Below are 21,286 nucleotides of genomic sequence, written 5' to 3'. Positions count from 1 at the left end.
CTCAGGACAGTGTATATATGTTTAAAGGAAAATCAACTAGCTACAAGGGTACAAATAGTTTATTACATTCATAGTGAAAAGAGAAGACAAACAAATAATTATGAGAAAAAAAATATTAAAAGCACAAATTCTTAGTTATATATTAATAGAGTACATAGTGTTATATTTTAGTAAATTTTTATATATTCAATCATATTGACAAATGAAAAAGAAAGAAAAAAAAATAATTACACGTATCATATCTTAGGCATGCTAAAGCAAAATGATGATTTGCGACATACGCAAAAGAAAAAAAAACTTATTTCACTTAAAAAAAATTGGACAAAGAGGAAAGAAAAAAAAACTTTTTGGTGTATTAGAACTTATATGAGTCTCTACCTCACGTCGAGATATTAAAATATTAATAATTTTGAGCGTCCAAATCACAACTCACGCACTAGTCATAGTGTCCAAAACGTTTCGCTCCATTTAACTTAATTTGTGTTCATACATATATATATATATCTATATATATATATCTAGTGGTTTACGAAAAAAAAACATTCATCGACTATATTTGGTTTATAACTCTTAACAGATTGTATCTGCAATCGCACACTGCTACGTTTATATCCATCTAGGGATTTCGAGAAAATCATTTTCACTAGAGGAAGTTTCTCCTCTTAGACGGTCTATTTCCAAATTTATTAATCGAATAATTTCAAGTTATTTATCCAACACTGGGACACTTCACGAGACCTTTCATTAGGATCACTTTCGTATATGTTTATACATGGTTCGGATTTAAAAAAAAAATGATCTTCCACAGGTGTACGGAGTATGATGGTTCAAATTGAGGATAAAAAAAAAACTGGTCAAGTCATAGGATACACATGTAGGTGAGAAGGATTCAAGGTGCACTTTCCACAATGGTTTTAGGTTAATTGTCCAGGGATAATATTTGTTATGATGGGGGTTACGTTTAGACCTGCCGATATTTTTTCAATGCATGCCATTATATAAGTACAGAGGTTATCACTTACATTGATTCAGAGGAAAAGGAAAATTACTTAAGTGCACGGCGGTATTCTTAACAAAATCTACGTTCTTAAATTCGTCGGAAGACTTCTGGTAAACTATAGCAACCAATACACGTCTAGGGGGGACAGACACGAGCGCTCTTACATATATTCATAATACATTTAATATCATACTTTTACTTTAACATCATATTCACATACTAATTACACATACATTTCGAAGTATTTATTTCTCTCTATATATATATATATATTTATAATAAATGCGCACACATTTAAATTAATCACCCCAACAATAAAATTTTTCAAGGTTGCAACATTGTCCAAGAAAACAAATGACTTCCAACATTACATTTGGAAACAAATTAAATTTTATCTGATACCGCGCGTCTATAAATTTTTAACTTTTATATAATCAATTCGTGTTTAAATCATGAAGAAAAAAAGAAAAAAACTTTGTGAGGCAGGCACGTAACACAGAGCATTTCTAGATATAACTAGGTAAATCAAAATACAATTTCTGGGCCCAGGTTAACTAAAAAGTAATTGAAAACCAAAACAGAAAGGAAAGTGACCAATGGATTAAAAAGAAACTTAAGAGGAACGACGGTGAACGAACGTAATCGAAGTGTCGTCAAATACTAAGTCTTTGTTCATTTCAGCGATAGGTCAAAATGTGATGGAGGACCCAATCATTATCTACTCCATTCATGAATCGTGTCTTGCAACGTCTCAGCTGGTAATTTCAGATCAGAGTTGTACGTTAAATAAATCGTAAGTAACAAGTTCAAAATCTTGGGGGGGGAAGGTTGAAAAAATTTAAAAAAAACTTGAAGAAATGAAGACAGAGAGAGAGATAGAGAAGAAGGAAGACGAAGAATAGGGGCGCCAAAGACTTAAGTGAGAAATAACTAACGCTACAAAGTTAGAAGTCGAATTTCGCTCTCAACAAAATCCATAGCCAAAATATTCTTAACATGCCAAAAGGGGTTCGGCTTCCCAAATAAATAGCCGAAAAAACTGTCTGCGAAGATGAGACAAGTCTGTGTCCACGATGGGATTTTCGGAAAGACAAAGGCTTTAGGGAAATCCCACCACTCACCGTATCCGGTCAACACCCTTGCAGACCCCGAAATCCTCCGGAAGGTTAGAGACGGCGTTAATTTAGGATTTCAAAAGAAAAAAAATCATCCGACCTCTTGGAAACTAGAAGATTCCAGAATAGTAATGAAATTAGAGTAATAGCTAAGATATCCCTAATTAGAATTTGCCAAAAATAAAAAAAAATTAAATAAACTGAATTTTGGATCGGTGATTTCTATGCCAAACCTCACCGATAGCTACCCTGCGCAGACACGCCACAGTCTGGGATGTCGTTAATTTCCCTCGTCTAATTAAACTAAGAAAATAAATAAAAATACTTAAAGGGACTAGGGGTCGACATCCGGGTACGCGAAAATAAATTTCAATAACTAATTGTTTTGATTCTGTACCCAGTCAGAGCTGTCGCCTCCATGAACATTGTAAGCTAGCCTGAGTAGGTAACGTGAAGAAAAAAAAAATCTCACGGAGTGGTACATTCTATTTTTAAAACCGACCAGAAGATATGATTCACTACAGCCCTGTTGTCTAACTACTATTGTCTTTTCATAATTTATTATTCAATATGTCTAGTCAGCGATTATACGATGCTACCCATTCTATCAGATGGTATTACTATGGTTGATTACTATTATGACACATAAACTACAAAGTATTACCGTAGTCCGACTATATATCGCCCTCCGGTCCGCGTGATATTATGGTGCAGGGGTCAGAACCTGAGATGTTTGTAGTTACACGTATCTATTCAATATCTATATATCAACACGCGGCGAAGTATTCACTGGGCTACTATATATTTAACTATATGGGTGTCCTATATTCTATATTCATTTACTACAATATTCATATACTTATTAATATTCATATTCACATTAATATTCATTTGCCACGACGCTATATTCTACAAACACCCTGTTTCCTCTATCTACGCCCAGCCTATTTACACATTTCATCATAATACTTTAAAATCTATAATCACTACAAACATTTTCCCATTCCGATCACCGCACGACAACCTCACTCGAACCCAAGACTCTTTTACCACACACACAATACTATGTAATACTTGGTAGCTTTATTAAGAACGAAAGAAAAAAAAATCCTATGTATGTTCACTGAAAATAGAATTATCTGCGATAATGTCTAATGTTTATAAAATTCTGCATCAACAATGAAATTCTACAGCCACGAAGAAAAATGGACATTTAATATATTTTCAAAGCGAAGAACTAGCATCATATCGCCCGACTTCTGTTAAAATTTACGTATTGTTTATTTATTTAAATATTTAGATTTCTAGACTATGCAGAATGTTGAAACTTTCAGAATATATTAATCTTGGGTCACTTGACCTAACTGTACATTCATATGGGCTGTGAATTATACCTTCTAGGTTTTATTTCGAAAAGAAAGGTCAATTTCACGGAAACTAAATCACTAAGCACCTCGACAGAAGAATGGCGGTTAGTACTGACTTTTGACACTAGGGCTAGCGACGATGTAATCAACCCTTGAACAACTGAATGTGACCTTGTACACGGAATCATTATACTATATTACGTTCACTTAATGACGGAGTAATCAAAATTTATCGCATAGTAAATACTACACTGTCCAACACACTCTTTCATCACTTAATTATCACTATCACTGATACTACATTACAAATATACACATACTACTCGAACTACAAGACACATCATGCCACATTCATACTACACACTACATTAATACATGTTATACTAATAAATATACACAGAAATCATTCAGATTTTACCATGTTAAATCGGCTCTATGAAAGGTAACGAAAGGAAAGAAATGAACAGGGCCAACTGGCCCTTATATTTACCAAATCATATTCTTTACTCGACCTATTTAATCGATGCCCTGAGGGGACATATCGGAGTATTAGCTAGCAATAGGACCCCTGCCCTGAAGGGGCAGGAACCCGGAAACAAACTGAATGTTCAACTCATCCCGCTGGAAGCCGTACTCCCAATTTGGGAGTCAGATAGGAGCCCTTACTGAAATTTACACGTGCATTGTGATTACTGGACTGACTACCACAAAATTAAATACCGCCATGTTACTAAAAAATAAATACAAAAAGAAATCACATCCACTACATACACGAACACAAACGGTAGTGAGGCAGGCCTTACGTAACTAGAAAAGGAATAATTTTAAGGATAAGAATATTTTAAGGGAGAAAACACCACTCCTCCGAAACTGTTTATAGATTCCTAAGAAAACTCGCAAACTGATGCACTTTACAAAGCCTGTCCATAACTAACAATATCTGCACAACATGGCGTCATCTATTTTTTATTTCTTCAGTCCGGTTTTTACTAGGAAAAACTAACAAATTATGGCTCCGTAGCTTCCTGCTTGGTAGTTATTCGACTATTATATTAGTTTTACCTTTTACTGCAGTTTTTCTCACTCCGTTGCGACCTTTTAAGCTCGACGATCGAAATCTGGCTGTTGTCAGCAAGATTTTCCGGCTTGGAATGGAATAATTGCGCCCTAATATCATAGCGTGGGTTTATCATCCAATCAAAACTAAGCATTTTGGCGGTGGGGCTTTGAAACGAATAAAATTTGGTAAAATCTGGATTAAACTAGATTTTAGAAGGACCTAGGTATCTAAAAGAGAGGTGAAGGGTGGTCCTGAAAATTCTGTCGAATTTTAGATTGGTTATTTGATCTGGAAAGTTCCGTCCAATAGTGGATCTATATTTTCGGATAGCACTGACACCGTAAGAATTGTAATAATCCATTTACATATACATATGCAAGACTTATAACTAATTTAAAATATAAATAAAGATATTGATTCCCAAAACTATCATTCCCAATGAATTTTTTACAGTTTTTCCATGTTAATTTGAAATAGAATAACAAATAAAATTTACGGATTATCTGAACAGCCAGAAATTTTTTGTTAAACGTCAAGTACAGTCGGTGCAAAAAATTTCGGGCACCCTCCTATTAAAAACATAATATCATTAGACTGTAATGGCATATTACAGTTCCCCGGCGTCGTTAAAAAAAATTTGTTTGAATAACAAAATTTTGTTGAATAGAATTAACATGTATTAATACTAATAAACTAACTACTCATTCATACTCTCATGCACTCAAATGAGACAGTGTAACATTCACTTTGGGTATTGAGATAGAAGTTCCCGTTTTTTGTCCTCGGTACAGTTGAAAAGCTTAAGATTTTGGAAATTGTGAGTTCACCTTTTAGGTAGCAGGAAAACACGAGGCAACCAGTTCGCAATGTTCCCATCAAACGTGGGAAAACGTTCAATATCCCGGAGGGACACTTTAGAGCTCATACTAACATAAGCAGGGCAATAGTTACTGGGAATTAACATATTATCCTGCACAATCGGAGTCGTCACCGGATTTACCACCGACGACGTAGTAGCGGTGTTATAACTACCCATGTAAGTGAAAGGGATTCTGTTGGTCGTATTGAGTATGTTGGGCTCCATCCCCGGACCAATCGCACCCATGAACAACGACTCAGAATGGCACCCATCTCCTTTTCCCGGCAACACGCTATGTGATTGTATACCTCCATGTAAGGAGGGAGCACTCACGCTAGTGACCGTAGTCGTCACAACACTCGACTGATTCGGCACACTATTAGAATTGAACCACGACTTTGGTTCTGACCGATACATGGGGTAGTGAGTCGCAATATCCCGTGCATCAACTGACGTTAAATTTTCTTTTCCTGCGCTACGGGTAGTTGTAGCGGGTAATATTCCTGAGGAATCGCTACCGGGGAAAGGATAGGTTACCTCTGATTTTTCGCGACTAGATTTTGTCATTTCTTTTCGAATATTTACTATGTCATTTTGAATTTTCAAAACTTTCTGGTCAGTTACTTCCAGTTCGGTTTTCAATGATAAGTCTGACAAGGTTGACTTTAAACTATCAATTTCGGCCTGCTGTGTTTCCAGTTTATTGTCGATTTTATGTAATTTGGTATCCATTTGTTCGATTTCAGAATGTACATGATCTAATTTACCCTCAGTCTCCTGCTGAAATTGCTTTAGGGACTGTTGAGCCTCGCATCTGACCAAATCGATGTCAGTAGACGTTTGCTCTCTCAATTTGTTTATTGAGGAAGCAAAGTCCAAACATATGTTGTCTATTTTGTGAGTTAATACTTCGAATCGAGATTCGGTTTCTCGGTTCGAGGCATCTATTTTTTCATTCATTTCCCGGCTATTCTTATTCATTTCGCGTCTCATCTCTCGGCTATTATTATCTAATTTTTCATCTATTTTTTGTACCATTTGTAGCAATGAAAGGAGGAGAGCGTCATTATTAGATGACACAGTCTTCCTTTGCTTTTCTTTGGGTTTATCACCAATTGGATCCCCATCTCTTTCATCATCATCGAGGTCAGATATCTCCACTGGAGATATTTGGCCTCGGTTCTTCGGGGTACTATACCCTCGTTCACCGTCCGAATCGGGATGTTCATTTTCTTTTTCAGAGGATAAACTCATGGGTTCACGCGACTGGTGGAGCTTCCCCTCACATTCTTTACAATATTTGACTATCTCACCAGCCCGGACCTTTTCTGCATTTTCCGCAGTATCCTCTAAATTAATACAACTGAAATGAATCCATTTCAGCCCACATTCGTGACACCTCACTAGCCTACGAGAGACGCGAGCTCTTTTCTCACTACTTTCTAATGTACATTGCGTACATGAGACTTCCGCGTTCTCGTGTGATACTACTTCCCTATTGGTTGCCATAGTTTCCATATAAAAAGACACAATATAAACACATGCAATTATATCCTTATAAACTAACAATACTTATTACTCAGGTACTATTCATAAATTAAGGAACTCCTATCTAATTCCCTCCTTGGGTCAACTTCCAGCATTTTCAAATTTTAGAAGTCACTTTAGCAAATTCCTTCATTTCTCCCTTTCTACAGAGAGAGACAAAGATAGCAGAACAGCCAATGACTATAATTATTTAATCTCACTGTAACTTTTAATTATGCACCTTTTGTGGCCAAGTCAATATGTGCTCGATCCTAAACAGTGTTTAATAAATAATTTCAGATTCGTTACCAGGGAAAACAATTGTTTCCATGGTAACTGTCCGATGTCAACGGTCGCCAATATTGAAAGAAAACTTTTGTCCGTTGCCATAGAAACCGTCGTTTCTAGGGCAACAGATCCTGTCACGGTTAGCCAATATTGAAAGAAGACGTAAAAAAAAAATTTAACGAAGATAAAAGAGCTAATGTAGAGTTGGAGAGGAGTCGCTAAAATTAATTTTCTTTAACGAGGACGATTACGAAAGATCACTTACTGATTGAAATCCAGATTATTTTCCAATAGAGTAACTTCCAATAAACCTTTTGTTATTGTTAATTATTCCATATCGGACTCCCGAAGAAAACTCATCGAAACAACTTATTGACCGTGCCAATAGCGACTACTCTCAATCATGACTCCGTTTTCTTTCATTTAGAAATAGGAAAGAAAGAGAAGAAAGTAGAAGGGTAAAAGAAGGAGGTAGGTAAAGAAGAAAGAAAAGAAATAGCGTATTTTAATGAGAAACAGATTACTGGATAATTCCGGAAATATAGTAAAAGGTCGGGAAAGTCGTTGAAAGATGAATCATTCTAAATGTTATTAACAACTAATCAATTTTGGAATGCTTCGGAATAGACACATGTTCCCTCATACCACCCAGACCTAGCTCCGGGCACCACGATCATGGGGTTGCCCAGACCTAGACCTGGAAATGAGAAAAGTGAAATTTAATTCTTTGTAAAGTTATTCCGACCGGTGACTGATAACTATCCAGCATCTGAACTCTGTCCTCTAGGATCGACCACACATATGAATTAGCCGAGGAAAAAAAAATCACACTTATCAACTCAATATAAATTTATGTATCGCATCAATAAAAATCTCAACTTCCTGGAAGAAAGATGTCGTATTTAGGCTTATTCTTGCTATTTTTGCTTCACTCCTCGAGCCGATTTAAACCGTTAGTGACGGTCCTTCATAACCTAGGTTATTTACCTTAACATATATATTAAAACATGACACATATATTACAGATGTTAATATGACAAATGATATCACTAAAATTACTTAAATTAAATCTATCATGCATTCACACGCTCACTCACTCAGGACAGTGTATATATGTTTAAAGGAAAATCAACTAGCTACAAGGGTACAAATAGTTTATTACATTCATAGTGAAAAGAGAAGACAAACAAATAATTATGAGAAAAAAATATTAAAAGCACAAATTCTTAGTTATATATTAATAGAGTACATAGTGTTATATTTTAGTAAATTTTTATATATTCAATCATATTGACAAATGAAAAAGAAAGAAAAAAAAATAATTACACGTATCATATCTTAGGCATGCTAAAGCAAAATGATGATTTGCGACATACGCAAAAGAAAAAAAAAACTTATTTCACTTAAAAAAAATTGGACAAAGAGGAAAGAAAAAAAACTTTTTGGTGTATTAGAACTTATATGAGTCTCTACCTCACGTCGAGATATTAAAATATTAATAATTTTGAGCGTCCAAATCACAACTCACGCACTAGTCATAGTGTCCAAAACGTTTCGCTCCATTTAACTTAATTTGTGTTCATACATATATATATATATATCTATATATATATATCTAGTGGTTTACGAAAAAAAAAAACATTCATCGACTATATTTGGTTTATAACTCTTAACAGATTGTATCTGCAATCGCACACTGCTACGTTTATATCCATCTAGGGATTTCGAGAAAATCACTTTCACTAGAGGAAGTTTCTCCTCTTAGACGGTCTATTTCCAAATTTATTAATCGAATAATTTCAAGTTATTTATCCAACACTGGGACACTTCACGAGACCTTTCATTAGGGTCACTTTCGTATATGTTTATACATGGTTCGGATTTAAAAAAAAAATGATCTTCCACAGGTGTACGGAGTATGATGGTTCAAATTGAGGATAAAAAAAAAAACTGGTCAAGTCATAGGATACACATGTAGGTGAGAAGGATTCAAGGTGCACTTTCCACAATGGTTTTAGGTTAATTGTCCAGGGATAATATTTGTTATGATGGGGGTTACGTTTAGACCTGCCGATATTTTTTCAATGCATGCCATTATATAAGTACAGAGGTTATCACTTACATTGATTCAGAGGAAAAGGAAAATTACTTAAGTGCACGGCGGTATTCTTAACAAAATCTACGTTCTTAAATTCGTCGGAAGACTTCTGGTAAACTATAGCAACCAATACACGTCTAGGGGGGACAGACACGAGCGCTCTTACATATATTCATAATACATTTAATATCATACTTTTACTTTAACATCATATTCACATACTAATTACACATACATTTCGAAGTATTTATTTCTCTCTCTATATATATATATTTATAATAAATGCGCACACATTTAAATTAATCACCCCAACAATAAAATTTTTCAAGGTTGCAACATTGTCCAAGAAAACAAATGACTTCCAACATTACATTTGGAAACAAATTAAATTTTATCTGATACCGCGCGTCTATAAATTTTTAACTTTTATATAATCAATTCGTGTTTAAATCATGAAGAAAAAAAGAAAAAAACTTTGTGAGGCAGGCACGTAACACAGAGCATTTCTAGATATAACTAGGTAAATCAAAATACAATTTCTGGGCCCAGGTTAACTAAAAAGTAATTGAAAACCAAAACAGAAAGGAAAGTGACCAATGGATTAAAAAGAAACTTAAGAGGAACGACGGTGAACGAACGTAATCGAAGTGTCGTCAAATACTAAGTCTTTGTTCATTTCAGCGATAGGTCAAAATGTGATGGAGGACCCAATCATTATCTACTCCATTCATGAATCGTGTCTTGCAACGTCTCAGCTGGTAATTTCAGATCAGAGTTGTACGTTAAATAAATCGTAAGTAACAAGTTCAAAATCTTGGGGGGGGGGGGGAAGGTTGAAAAAATTTTAAAAAAACTTGAAGAAATGAAGACAGAGAGAGAGATAGAGAAGAAGGAAGACGAAGAATAGGGGCGCCAAAGACTTAAGTGAGAAATAACTAACGCTACAAAGTTAGAAGTCGAATTTCGCTCTCAACAAAATCCATAGCCAAAATATTCTTAACATGCCAAAAGGGGTTCGGCTTCCCAAATAAATAGCCGAAAAAACTGTCTGCGAAGATGAGACAAGTCTGTGTCCACGATGGGATTTTCGGAAAGACAAAGGCTTTAGGGAAATCCCACCACTCACCGTATCCGGTCAACTCCCTTGCAGACCCCGAAATCCTCCGGAAGGTTAGAGACGGCGTTAATTTAGGATTTCAAAAGAAAAAAAATCATCCGACCTCTTGGAAACTAGAAGATTCCAGAATAGTAATGAAATTAGAGTAATAGCTAAGATATCCCTAATTAGAATTTGCCAAAAATAAAAAAAAATTAAATAAACTGAATTTTGGATCGGTGATTTCTATGCCAAACCTCACCGATAGCTACCCTGCGCAGACACGCCACAGTCTGGGATGTCGTTAATTTCCCTCGTCTAATTAAACTAAGAAAAGAAATAAAAATACTTAAAGGGACTAGGGGTCGACATCCGGGTACGCGAAAATAAATTTCAATAACTAATTGTTTTGATTCTGTACCCAGTCAGAGCTGTCGCCTCCATGAACATTGTAAGCTAGCCTGAGTAGGTAACGTGAAGAAAAAAAAATCTCACGGAGTGGTACATTCTATTTTTAAAACCGACCAGAAGATATGATTCACTACAGCCCTGTTGTCTAACTACTATTGTCTTTTCATAATTTATTATTCAATATGTCTAGTCAGCGATTATACGATGCTACCCATTCTATCAGATGGTATTACTATGGTTGATTACTATTATGACACATAAACTACAAAGTATTACCGTAGTCCGACTATATATCGCCCTCCGGTCCGCGTGATATTATGGTGCAGGGGTCAGAACCTGAGATGTTTGTAGTTACACGTATCTATTCAATATCTATATATCAACACGCGGCGAAGTATTCACTGGGCTACTATATATTTAACTATATGGGTGTCCTATATTCTATATTCATTTACTACAATATTCATATACTTATTAATATTCATATTCACATTAATATTCATTTGCCACGACGCTATATTCTACAAACACCCTGTTTCCTCTATCTACGCCCAGCCTATTTACACATTTCATCATAATACTTTAAAATCTATAATCACTACAAACATTTTCCCATTCCGATCACCGCACGACAACCTCACTCGAACCCAAGACTCTTTTACCACACACACAATACTATGTAATACTTGGTAGCTTTATTAAGAACGAAAGAAAAAAAAATCCTATGTATGTTCACTGAAAATAGAATTATCTGCGATAATGTCTAATGTTTATAAAATTCTGCATCAACAATGAAATTCTACAGCCACGAAGAAAAATGGACATTTAATATATTTTCAAAGCGAAGAACTAGCATCATATCGCCCGACTTCTGTTAAAATTTACGTATTGTTTATTTATTTAAATATTTAGATTTCTAGACTATGCAGAATGTTGAAACTTTCAGAATATATTAATCTTGGGTCACTTGACCTAACTGTACATTCATATGGGCTGTGAATTATACCTTCTAGGTTTTATTTCGAAAAGAAAGGTCAATTTCACGGAAACTAAATCACTAAGCACCTCGACAGAAGAATGGCGGTTAGTACTGACTTTTGACACTAGGGCTAGCGACGATGTAATCAACCCTTGAACAACTGAATGTGACCTTGTACACGGAATCATTATACTATATTACGTTCACTTAATGACGGAGTAATCAAAATTTATCGCATAGTAAATACTACACTGTCCAACACACTCTTTCATCACTTAATTATCACTATCACTGATACTACATTACAAATATACACATACTACTCGAACTACAAGACACATCATGCCACATTCATACTACACACTACATTAATACATGTTATACTAATAAATATACACAGAAATCATTCAGATTTTACCATGTTAAATCGGCTCTATGAAAGGTAACGAAAGGAAAGAAATGAACAGGGCCAACTGGCCCTTATATTTACCAAATCATATTCTTTACTCGACCTATTTAATCGATGCCCTGAGGGGACATATCGGAGTATTAGCTAGCAATAGGACCCCTGCCCTGAAGGGGCAGGAACCCGGAAACAAACTGAATGTTCAACTCATCCCGCTGGAAGCCGTACTCCCAATTTGGGAGTCAGATAGGAGCCCTTACTGAAATTTACACGTGCATTGTGATTACTGGACTGACTACCACAAAATTAAATACCGCCATGTTACTAATAAATAAATACAAAAAGAAATCACATCCACTACATACACGAACACAAACGGTAGTGAGGCAGGCCTTACGTAACTAGAAAAGGAATAATTTTAAGGATAAGAATATTTTAAGGGAGAAAACACCACTCCTCCGAAACTAACTAACTAACTAACTAACTCTATGGCCTATGGAACCCGAAGGTTCAGTGCCGCGTTCACAAAAGCTCTCCACTGACTTCTATCCTTAGCTAATTGCATCCAGTTTCTGCTTTGTATTCCTATCTCTGCGAGATCCATCTTAATATTGTCCTCCCATCTGCGCCTAGGTCTTCCTAATGGTCGTTTTCCTATGGGTCTACCAGTCAAGACTTTGAAAGCGTTTCTACTTTCTTCCATTCTAGCTACATGACCTGCCCACCTAAGCCTCCTAGACTTGACGACCCTAACAATGTTGGGTAAACCGTATAAACTATGTAGTTCCTCGTTATGAAGCTTCCGCCATTCCCCATTCTCGTTCCTCTTGGGTCCGAATATTCTTCTCAGGATCTTGTTCTCAAATACTTTCAGTCTATGTTCTTCCCTCAGAGTAAGCGACCATGTTTCACAACCATACAGAACAACAGGCATGATTATCGTTTTATATATTTTAAGCTTCAAATTCCTCGACAGAATTCGCGACGACAAGAGATTTTGAACCGAATAGTAACACGAATTCCCTGCTTTTAGTCGACATTTAATTTCTTCGTGAATATGATTTTCGTCTGTTAATATTGATCCTAAATATTTGAAAGTATCCACTTTATCAAAAGTATTATTTAATATTTTAACGCCTCCACAATTTGCCGTATTACGGTCCCGACGCACTTCCATGTATTTAGTTTTCTCTGCATTTACTTCTAAGCCCATGTCCCTGCAAGCGTTTAATAAGATCTCTGCATTTATTTCTACTGTTCTCCTATCATCCCCTATTAAATTTACATCATCAGCATATGCCATAACCTGGTGAATGCCGTTCAACTCTAGGCCCTGGTTGCTATCTTTGATTTTCCTTATGGCGTATTCCAGCATAAAGTTAAATAATAATGGCGACAACGCATCTCCTTGTTTCAGGCCATTTTCGACGTGGAAGCTCGTGGACAAAAATTTTCCTACCCGGACTTTACTTTGGGATTCACTTAAACATATCTTAATTAATCTAATTAGCTTTCTCGGTATTCCAAGTTCTGTAAGAACGTTGTATAATGTTTCTCTCCTAACCGAGTCGTAAGCCTTTCTAAAATCAATAAATAGTTGATGTACCGGGGTATTGTATTCCCACTTCTTTTCGAGTATTTGGCGAATGGTAAATATTTGGTCGATAGTTGATCGATTTCGTCTAAATCCGCACTGATAATCTCCAATAATTTCATCTGCGTATGGGGTCAATCTTGCTAACAGAATATTTGAAAGGATTTTATAGGATGTTGACAGAAGAGAAATGCCTCGATAATTATTACAGTCAGTTTTGTCGCCTTTCTTGTGAATTGGAACAATGATTGATTCTTTCCACTCTTGTGGCAATTCTTCCTTGTTCCAGATAAGGAGAATGAGTTTGTGTATCTTGTTCCACAATTTTTCGCCTCCAGCTAAAATTAACTCAGCCGGAATTTCATCTACACCCGGAGATTTGTGTTTCTTCAATTTCTTTATAGCGGCTTCCACTTCTATTCGATTGGGTTCTGGAATATACGGTTCTGCGGTGTGTATCTCCTTTTCTCCACGCACATTAGTTTTTGGCTGCGTGTTCAGCAAATCGTCAAAGAAATCTTTCCATCTATTTAAGAGGCTATCCGTATCGGTGAGAACTGTTCCGTCAGATTTCTTTAATATATAAGCACGAGGTTGATAGCCTTTCTTAAATTCGCTGATCCCCTTATACATGTCCCGAATATTTTTATTTTTACTATTATCTTCAAGTTCCTTAATTTTAGCTTTCAAAAAATCCCGTTTCTTTGTTCTAAAAGTTTTGGAAGTTTCCCGCCTGGTATCTGCGAAATTTTGTGTAGTTGTTTCATTCGGATTTTGTAGCCACCGTAATTTTGCCTGTTTTCTCTTCTCTGCTAGTTTAATGCATTCTTGGTCGAACCATGGTTTGTTCCTACGTATTTCCGCGTGTCCCAATTTTTCTATTGCTGAACTTTTAATGCTATCTCTAATTTCAATCCAAGTATCCTCAACACTAGTGCACTCCGAGTCTTCTAAAACCGCGAATCTATTCGAAACTTCAATCTGGTATTCCTCTCTTACCTGGCTCTCTTCTAATTTCTTTAAATTAAATCTCTCCGTTTTCGGACATTGAATATTACCTTTATTCAACGATAATCTCTCCCGTATTATCGCTACTACCAGGTAGTGATCAGTGTCACAATCAGCCCCTCTAAACGACCGGACGTCAATTATGCTAGATTGTCTTCTTCTATCTACTAAAACGTGATCAATTTGATTATGTGTTTTTCCGTCTGGTGATGTCCAAGTGTATTTATGAACGTCGCGATGTGGGAATTTTGTACTCTTCACGATTAGGTTTTTGGATGTTGCAAAGTTCACGAGTCTAACACCGTTGTCATTACTTTCCTTATGCAAACTTTCGTTCCCTATAATCGGTTTGAAAATATCCTCTCGTCCTACCTTCGCATTGAAATCCCCTAATAGAATTTTCATATGGTATCGCGGGAGTTGGTCAAATATCCGTTCCACTTCTTCGTAAAAACTGTCTTTTATATCGTCACCCTTATCTTCAGTTGGGGCATGTACATTTAAAACAATAATATCACACCACCGTCCCTTAAGAGTAATAAAAGAAAGTCTGTCAGTAACAAATTCAACCCGTTTAATTGCTGGTAATATTCGTTTGTGAACGAAAAACCCTGTTCCTAACTGGTGATTTTTATTTCCTTCCCCGTAAAAGAACGTAAAATTTCCGGAATTCTCAGATCCATTTCCTTCCCACCTAACTTCCTGAACTCCTACTACGTCCATCCTGTATTTCTCTAACTCACTCGTTACAGATTTTAACGCGCCTGCCCTATAAAGACTTCTAATATTCCATGTTCCAAATCTCATGTCCATTTTCTTTTGCTGATGTCGTGCCAAGTTATCAGTTATTGTCCGAGGCTTTTGTGAATGTTTCTGAACAAGTACCTTTTTTTACAGGATGAGGGTGTTAGCCTTACCCAAACCCCCAAGCTGGAGGACCACTCCTAGTCGTCTGTCCGCGACTGCTTATTCAGTATATTCGCAGCTAACCTCTATATCTAGAGGCCTTCTCCTCGATCCGCAACCTGAGGACGCGCCATGCCGTGGTGACAACTGTTTATAGATTCCTAAGAAAACTCGCAAACTGATGCACTTTACAAAGCCTGTCCATAACTAACAATATCTGCACAACATGGCGTCATCTATTTTTTATTTCTTCAGTCCGGTTTTTACTAGGAAAAACTAACAAATTATGGCTCCGTAGCTTCCTGCTTGGTAGTTATTCGACTATTATATTAGTTTTACCTTTTACTGCAGTTTTTCTCACTCCGTTGCGACCTTTTAAGCTCGACGATCGAAATCTGGCTGTTGTCAGCAAGATTTTCCGGCTTGGAATGGAATAATTGCGCCCTAATATCATAGCGTGGGTTTATCATCCAATCAAAACTAAGCATTTTGGCGGTGGGGCTTTGAAACGAATAAAATTTGGTAAAATCTGGATTAAACTAGATTTTAGAAGGACCTAGGTATCTAAAAGAGAGGTGAAGGGTGGTCCTGAAAATTCTGTCGAATTTTAGATTGGTTATTTGATCTGGAAAGTTCCGTCCAATAGTGGATCTATATTTTCGGATAGCACTGACACCGTAAGAATTGTAATAATCCATTTACATATACATATGCAAGACTTATAACTAATTTAAAATATAAATAAAGATATTGATTCCCAAAACTATCATTCCCAATGAATTTTTTACAGTTTTTCCATGTTAATTTGAAATAGAATAACAAATAAAATTTACGGATTATCTGAACAGCCAGAAATTTTTTGTTAAACGTCAAGTACAGTCGGTGCAAAAAATTTCGGGCACCCTCCCATTAAAACATAATATCATTAGACTGTAATGGCACATTACAATATTTGTGATCATATTTTATCTCATGATGATGATTGTATCTTTATAATTCTTTTTAAGCAGCCAGTTGTGATTTTGATCAGAGTGGAGGCCCCCGTCCCCTAAGACCCCCTTAATCTGGCCCTGCAACGGCCACGGTTAAGGGAAATAACTTGATTTGAAGAGAGAAAAACTTCATTTTTTGTCTCAAATTTGACCTTGAATCCATCCATTTCAGAAGTCAAATGTAGTGTCATTGGATAGGGCACATTAAGACCTACCTCATCCCCTATTCACGAAAAAAAAAATCAAGAATTCGAAAGAGGAGCCAAAGTAACTCGCTCTTAAACTTACATTTCGTATATTCCATTCTCTTGCTTGCAAGTATTAACCAACCGAAAAATTTTCTAATAGCCAGGATTTATTTATTTATTGACAGGGTTTGAGAAATCGTGCTTGCAAGTATTAACCAACCGAAAAAAATTTCTAATAGCCAGGATTTATTTATTTATTGACAGGGTTTGAAAAATCTTGCTTGCAAGTACTAACCAGCCAAAAAATCTACTAGCCAGGATTTATTTATTTATTGACAGGGTTTGAAAAATCTTGCTTGCAAGTATTAACCAGCTAAAAAATGTACTAGGCAGGACTTATTTATTTATTTATTGACAGAGCTTGAAAAATCTTGCTTGCAAGTATTAACCAGCCAAAAAATCTACTAGCCTGACCATTTTGCAGTTACATTGTTTATACAAAGAAAGAAAAATCACTACGACACAGTAAACATATCAATGCATTTTTTTTTATTATTTTGCTTCCTGGTGATGGTGGTGGTGCATTGCAATATTACATTTCATTTTTATTTGTTGTGTGGGATAAAACACATTTCTGGTTAATCAGATTTTACTCGCTACTGGCGAGCAGGTGAGTGGATTTTTCAAGCCATGTTTATTGGTATATTTATCTGGTTAGGCATGCAGAATGGCACGTAATGTATGTAAAGGAATGAATGTAGGTAACAGAACAAGGATATATGATGTTAGTTGCGACGACGGTTATTCTTCTCCTCTGTTGGTACACAGAGCGGGTTCAAACAGTTGGAGCACTGTTAGAAAACAAAGGCGTTCATTGGTGAAATTAAGTGCAATGGATGTATGGATAATCCACATCTAGGTATTGAAGAAATAACATTTAATCTGATCAACTCTAGATGGAAACTTAAAAATATGTACTAAACAATTAGCAACAAGTTACACAAATCTCACTAAAAGACAATAATCTTAATAGATATATTTGTGAGAAATATTAGTATCCGAGTTAAGTTACTCACATGTAATTTAACGTATTACGTTACTAGCTTTTATGTACTAAATATTATATCTACCTTTCTAAAAATAGGACCTTATATTTGAAGTATATCTTGGCAGCATTTCTATGCACTAAACTCACTTCTTTTTCTCAATTAGAATTTCTTGGCTATAAATAAAAAAACATTTTATGTGAAAAATTGAGTACACAATTTCAAACACAAAACAAAAAAAAAAAATCCGAACACGTTTACGGGTACAAGGCCAATTAAATTTCCATTTTTAACCTCTATTTTGTTTTCCTTTACTATAAGTAATGATTAAAATGTCTTTCCATCATTTTTGAATACTTTTCGTGCCCGCCAAGACTGTGAGTATCTTGGGTTAGAAAACGTTGCTGTATAACATTATACAATATAAAAACATCGACAATATTGTAATGTCTTTTTGGTCGAGTCAATAATAGTACAGGATTAGCCATTCCCTAATTTTATTATAAAAATAATTCCTTATAGAATAAATTACAAAGTGTCTCTGTAATATACAAAATGAGTGTTTTCAGTGTTTGTCCTTAGCACACGTGGCCTCGCATGGTGAAGATTAGAATTAGCTTTGTACGGGAACCCTTGTGCTCATGGCAGCCTCCACTCCTATGGCAGTCTCTAGCGACTATACGATACGGTTTTATAGGGAACCTCCTTTGCTTATGGGAGCCTACAGGGATTAGGCAAGGTGACCCCAGGAGCAGGTGTTGTGTGTTATCTGATAAGTTTTGAACTGATGATAATTGGTCTTCTTCTGGTCCTGGTTTATGAGTGGCTACTGAGCTAGTTGATCATTTTCTGGTTCCACAGTGTTGGTTTCGTCTTTCTGTTATTTCCGTGGGCATTTATTCCGAAGTTGGGCGTCCGCTTTCGCCACGTTTTTTCGCTGTTATCTCCTTTCCACATTTTCTGCAATTTGTTATTAGGTTTATTAATCCGTGCTCTTCACAAACTTTTTAAAAGATTTTGCTCGTTATCAACGTATTGCTTCACAAATGTTAAAACTGTTACTTCATTACCCTTGTACATTCGCCATGTTGATAACATAAATGCTCGTTTCTTTCCCACAATGCAACTGTTCGGTTACCTTGCTCCAAGTAGTTCCCTCCGCTCGGCGTATAGTCCCATGTTTATAACCGCTTATATATAACAAATAAACAGATTTTTCGAAACCCTTATATATTATCAAGCACACAAATGATCAAATTATCCATATCTTTCCTGTAAATTTTAAAAATTTTGCTGAAAACGGACGCCCAACTTTGGAACTTAACCCTTTCTGTGGATCGTCTGCTTGTGTTGTTGTTTATAAACAATAGCACGTGTTTTACAGTAGTAGCATGTAATGGAAGAAGTAATAAACACTGAAAAGTGGTATTCTTACAATGTAAAAGCACCAAGACCTTATAAAACGTGAACTTGCAGATTAAACTGGAATCCGAAAAATTGGTAATGCGTTCATTGCTCAACCATCAGGAACCGAATCCAGGATCACATATACCAAAGGCTCGCGCCCTAGTCACTAGATTAACGAGGAGCGTAGTCTATATCTAATGACGTACATAGAATTTCATCCGAAGGGAGTTCATATCATTTCTGGGTTTTAAGATATAGTAATGCGGTGGGTGTTTATTTTATCATATTTTGCTGGAGGAAAGGGTTAAACTCCTTTTGAGTACGCCACTTTTTACATGTGTTGGCGAAGCTACACTGAAAATGAAGGTAGGTATACCCAGGAAAGAAATGTGTACTATATTGAAGCTGTGTTCTCGTCTCAAGAGAACAAAAACAGAGCAAATACAGTGCTTCGATAGGCCTGTGGAGAAGTTGATCTGTGCTACAGAGCAGCATAGAAATGGTTTAAAATGTTTAAAGATGGCCGACAAAAACTTCGAAGGAACGTGGACATAGAACTCTAGTAGTTCCTTATATGGGCGAAAACGTCATCACGGCTGGCGTAACTGTAAAACACAATCATAGAAGAACCTTTAAGAGCATTGCTAGACGTTTGGAGGTATCATTAGATGCCACCGCAGCTAAAGTAACAAAACCTTGAGCATGAGATGTGCTTTGTTCACTAGACGCCCTCTCGAGTCATCCCCCAGCAAATTGATAATCGCGTTCAGGCTTGTTTTAACTAAAACAAAAAATTGACAAAGAAGTCGAGGAAGTGCTTTTGTGAATATAATAAGTAACATTATTCTGACTTTGATACAAGATATTTGTGGAAATGCTTTGGACCGTCTATCTTACTGACCAAAATATTTTCTTGACCACAGCCAAAACTGTGACGACCCCAATTTCAAATTTGGCTGAAATATATCACTTAATATCATTAATACATCCACCAAGTTTCATTGAGATATCACAATATTTACTATATAACTATATCAAAACCACCTAAAATTTTGGTATAGCTTGGCCACTGCCGAAACTATACGGACCATCAGCTTCAAATGTGACTCGGTATCATATATCCACCAATTTTCATTGAGATATCACAATATGTATTACATATTTATATCTACAAGCACTAAAAAAATTTGGTACAACTTGGCCACCACCGAAGATCTAACAGTCACCAACTTCAAATTTTCACAAAATATATCACTTAATGTCTCCAATATGTCCACGAAGTTTCATTCAGATATCACAAAATATGCTATAAAAACACAGCAGTGACTCAGTGGTAGAGCGTTCACCTCTGCCCCATGGTGTCCTCCAAGCTCGCACCAAGTGAACTTTGTGGTGGACAAATACCGTGGGCGTGGGTTTTCTCAGGGTCTCTCGTTTCTTCCCACTTTTTTCACTCCACCATTTCATCCATTTCTCATCATCATCATCTTCTTTAGCCTAGCCAGCATATGCGCGGGACGTAAAACGTATGAAATGAAAGTTTCATTTCATTTTCACTTCAATATTTATTATATATCTATATCAAAAATAAATTAAAATTTTAGTATAACTTGAGCAAGTCGGTGTATTACAATTGCCGCACACTTCTTATTCCTCTATAAGAGACAAAACTCCAGAAATATCGGCCTTGTGACCCAGGGTGCCAATTTCCCTGTGAATTTGGGGGGGGGGCATTCAGATGCAGAAGGTATGTATATATATATATATATATATATATATATATATATATATATATATATATATATATATATATATATATATATATATGAGGATTTTAAGACAAATTGCATTCAAATTATGCAAAATATTGTATATTCATAAATACAATAGGAGGCCCACATGAGCTTTGGGGGGGTCATCGGCCTCCCCAGGATCGGCG

This window comes from Thermobia domestica, chromosome 2 (assembly GCF_964235325.1).
Source record: "Thermobia domestica chromosome 2, izTheDome1.hap1.1, whole genome shotgun sequence".
Lineage (NCBI taxonomy): Eukaryota > Metazoa > Arthropoda > Insecta > Zygentoma > Lepismatidae > Thermobia > Thermobia domestica.
The sequence above is the reverse complement of the archived record's forward strand: the minus strand, read 5'-3'. Positions refer to the sequence as shown.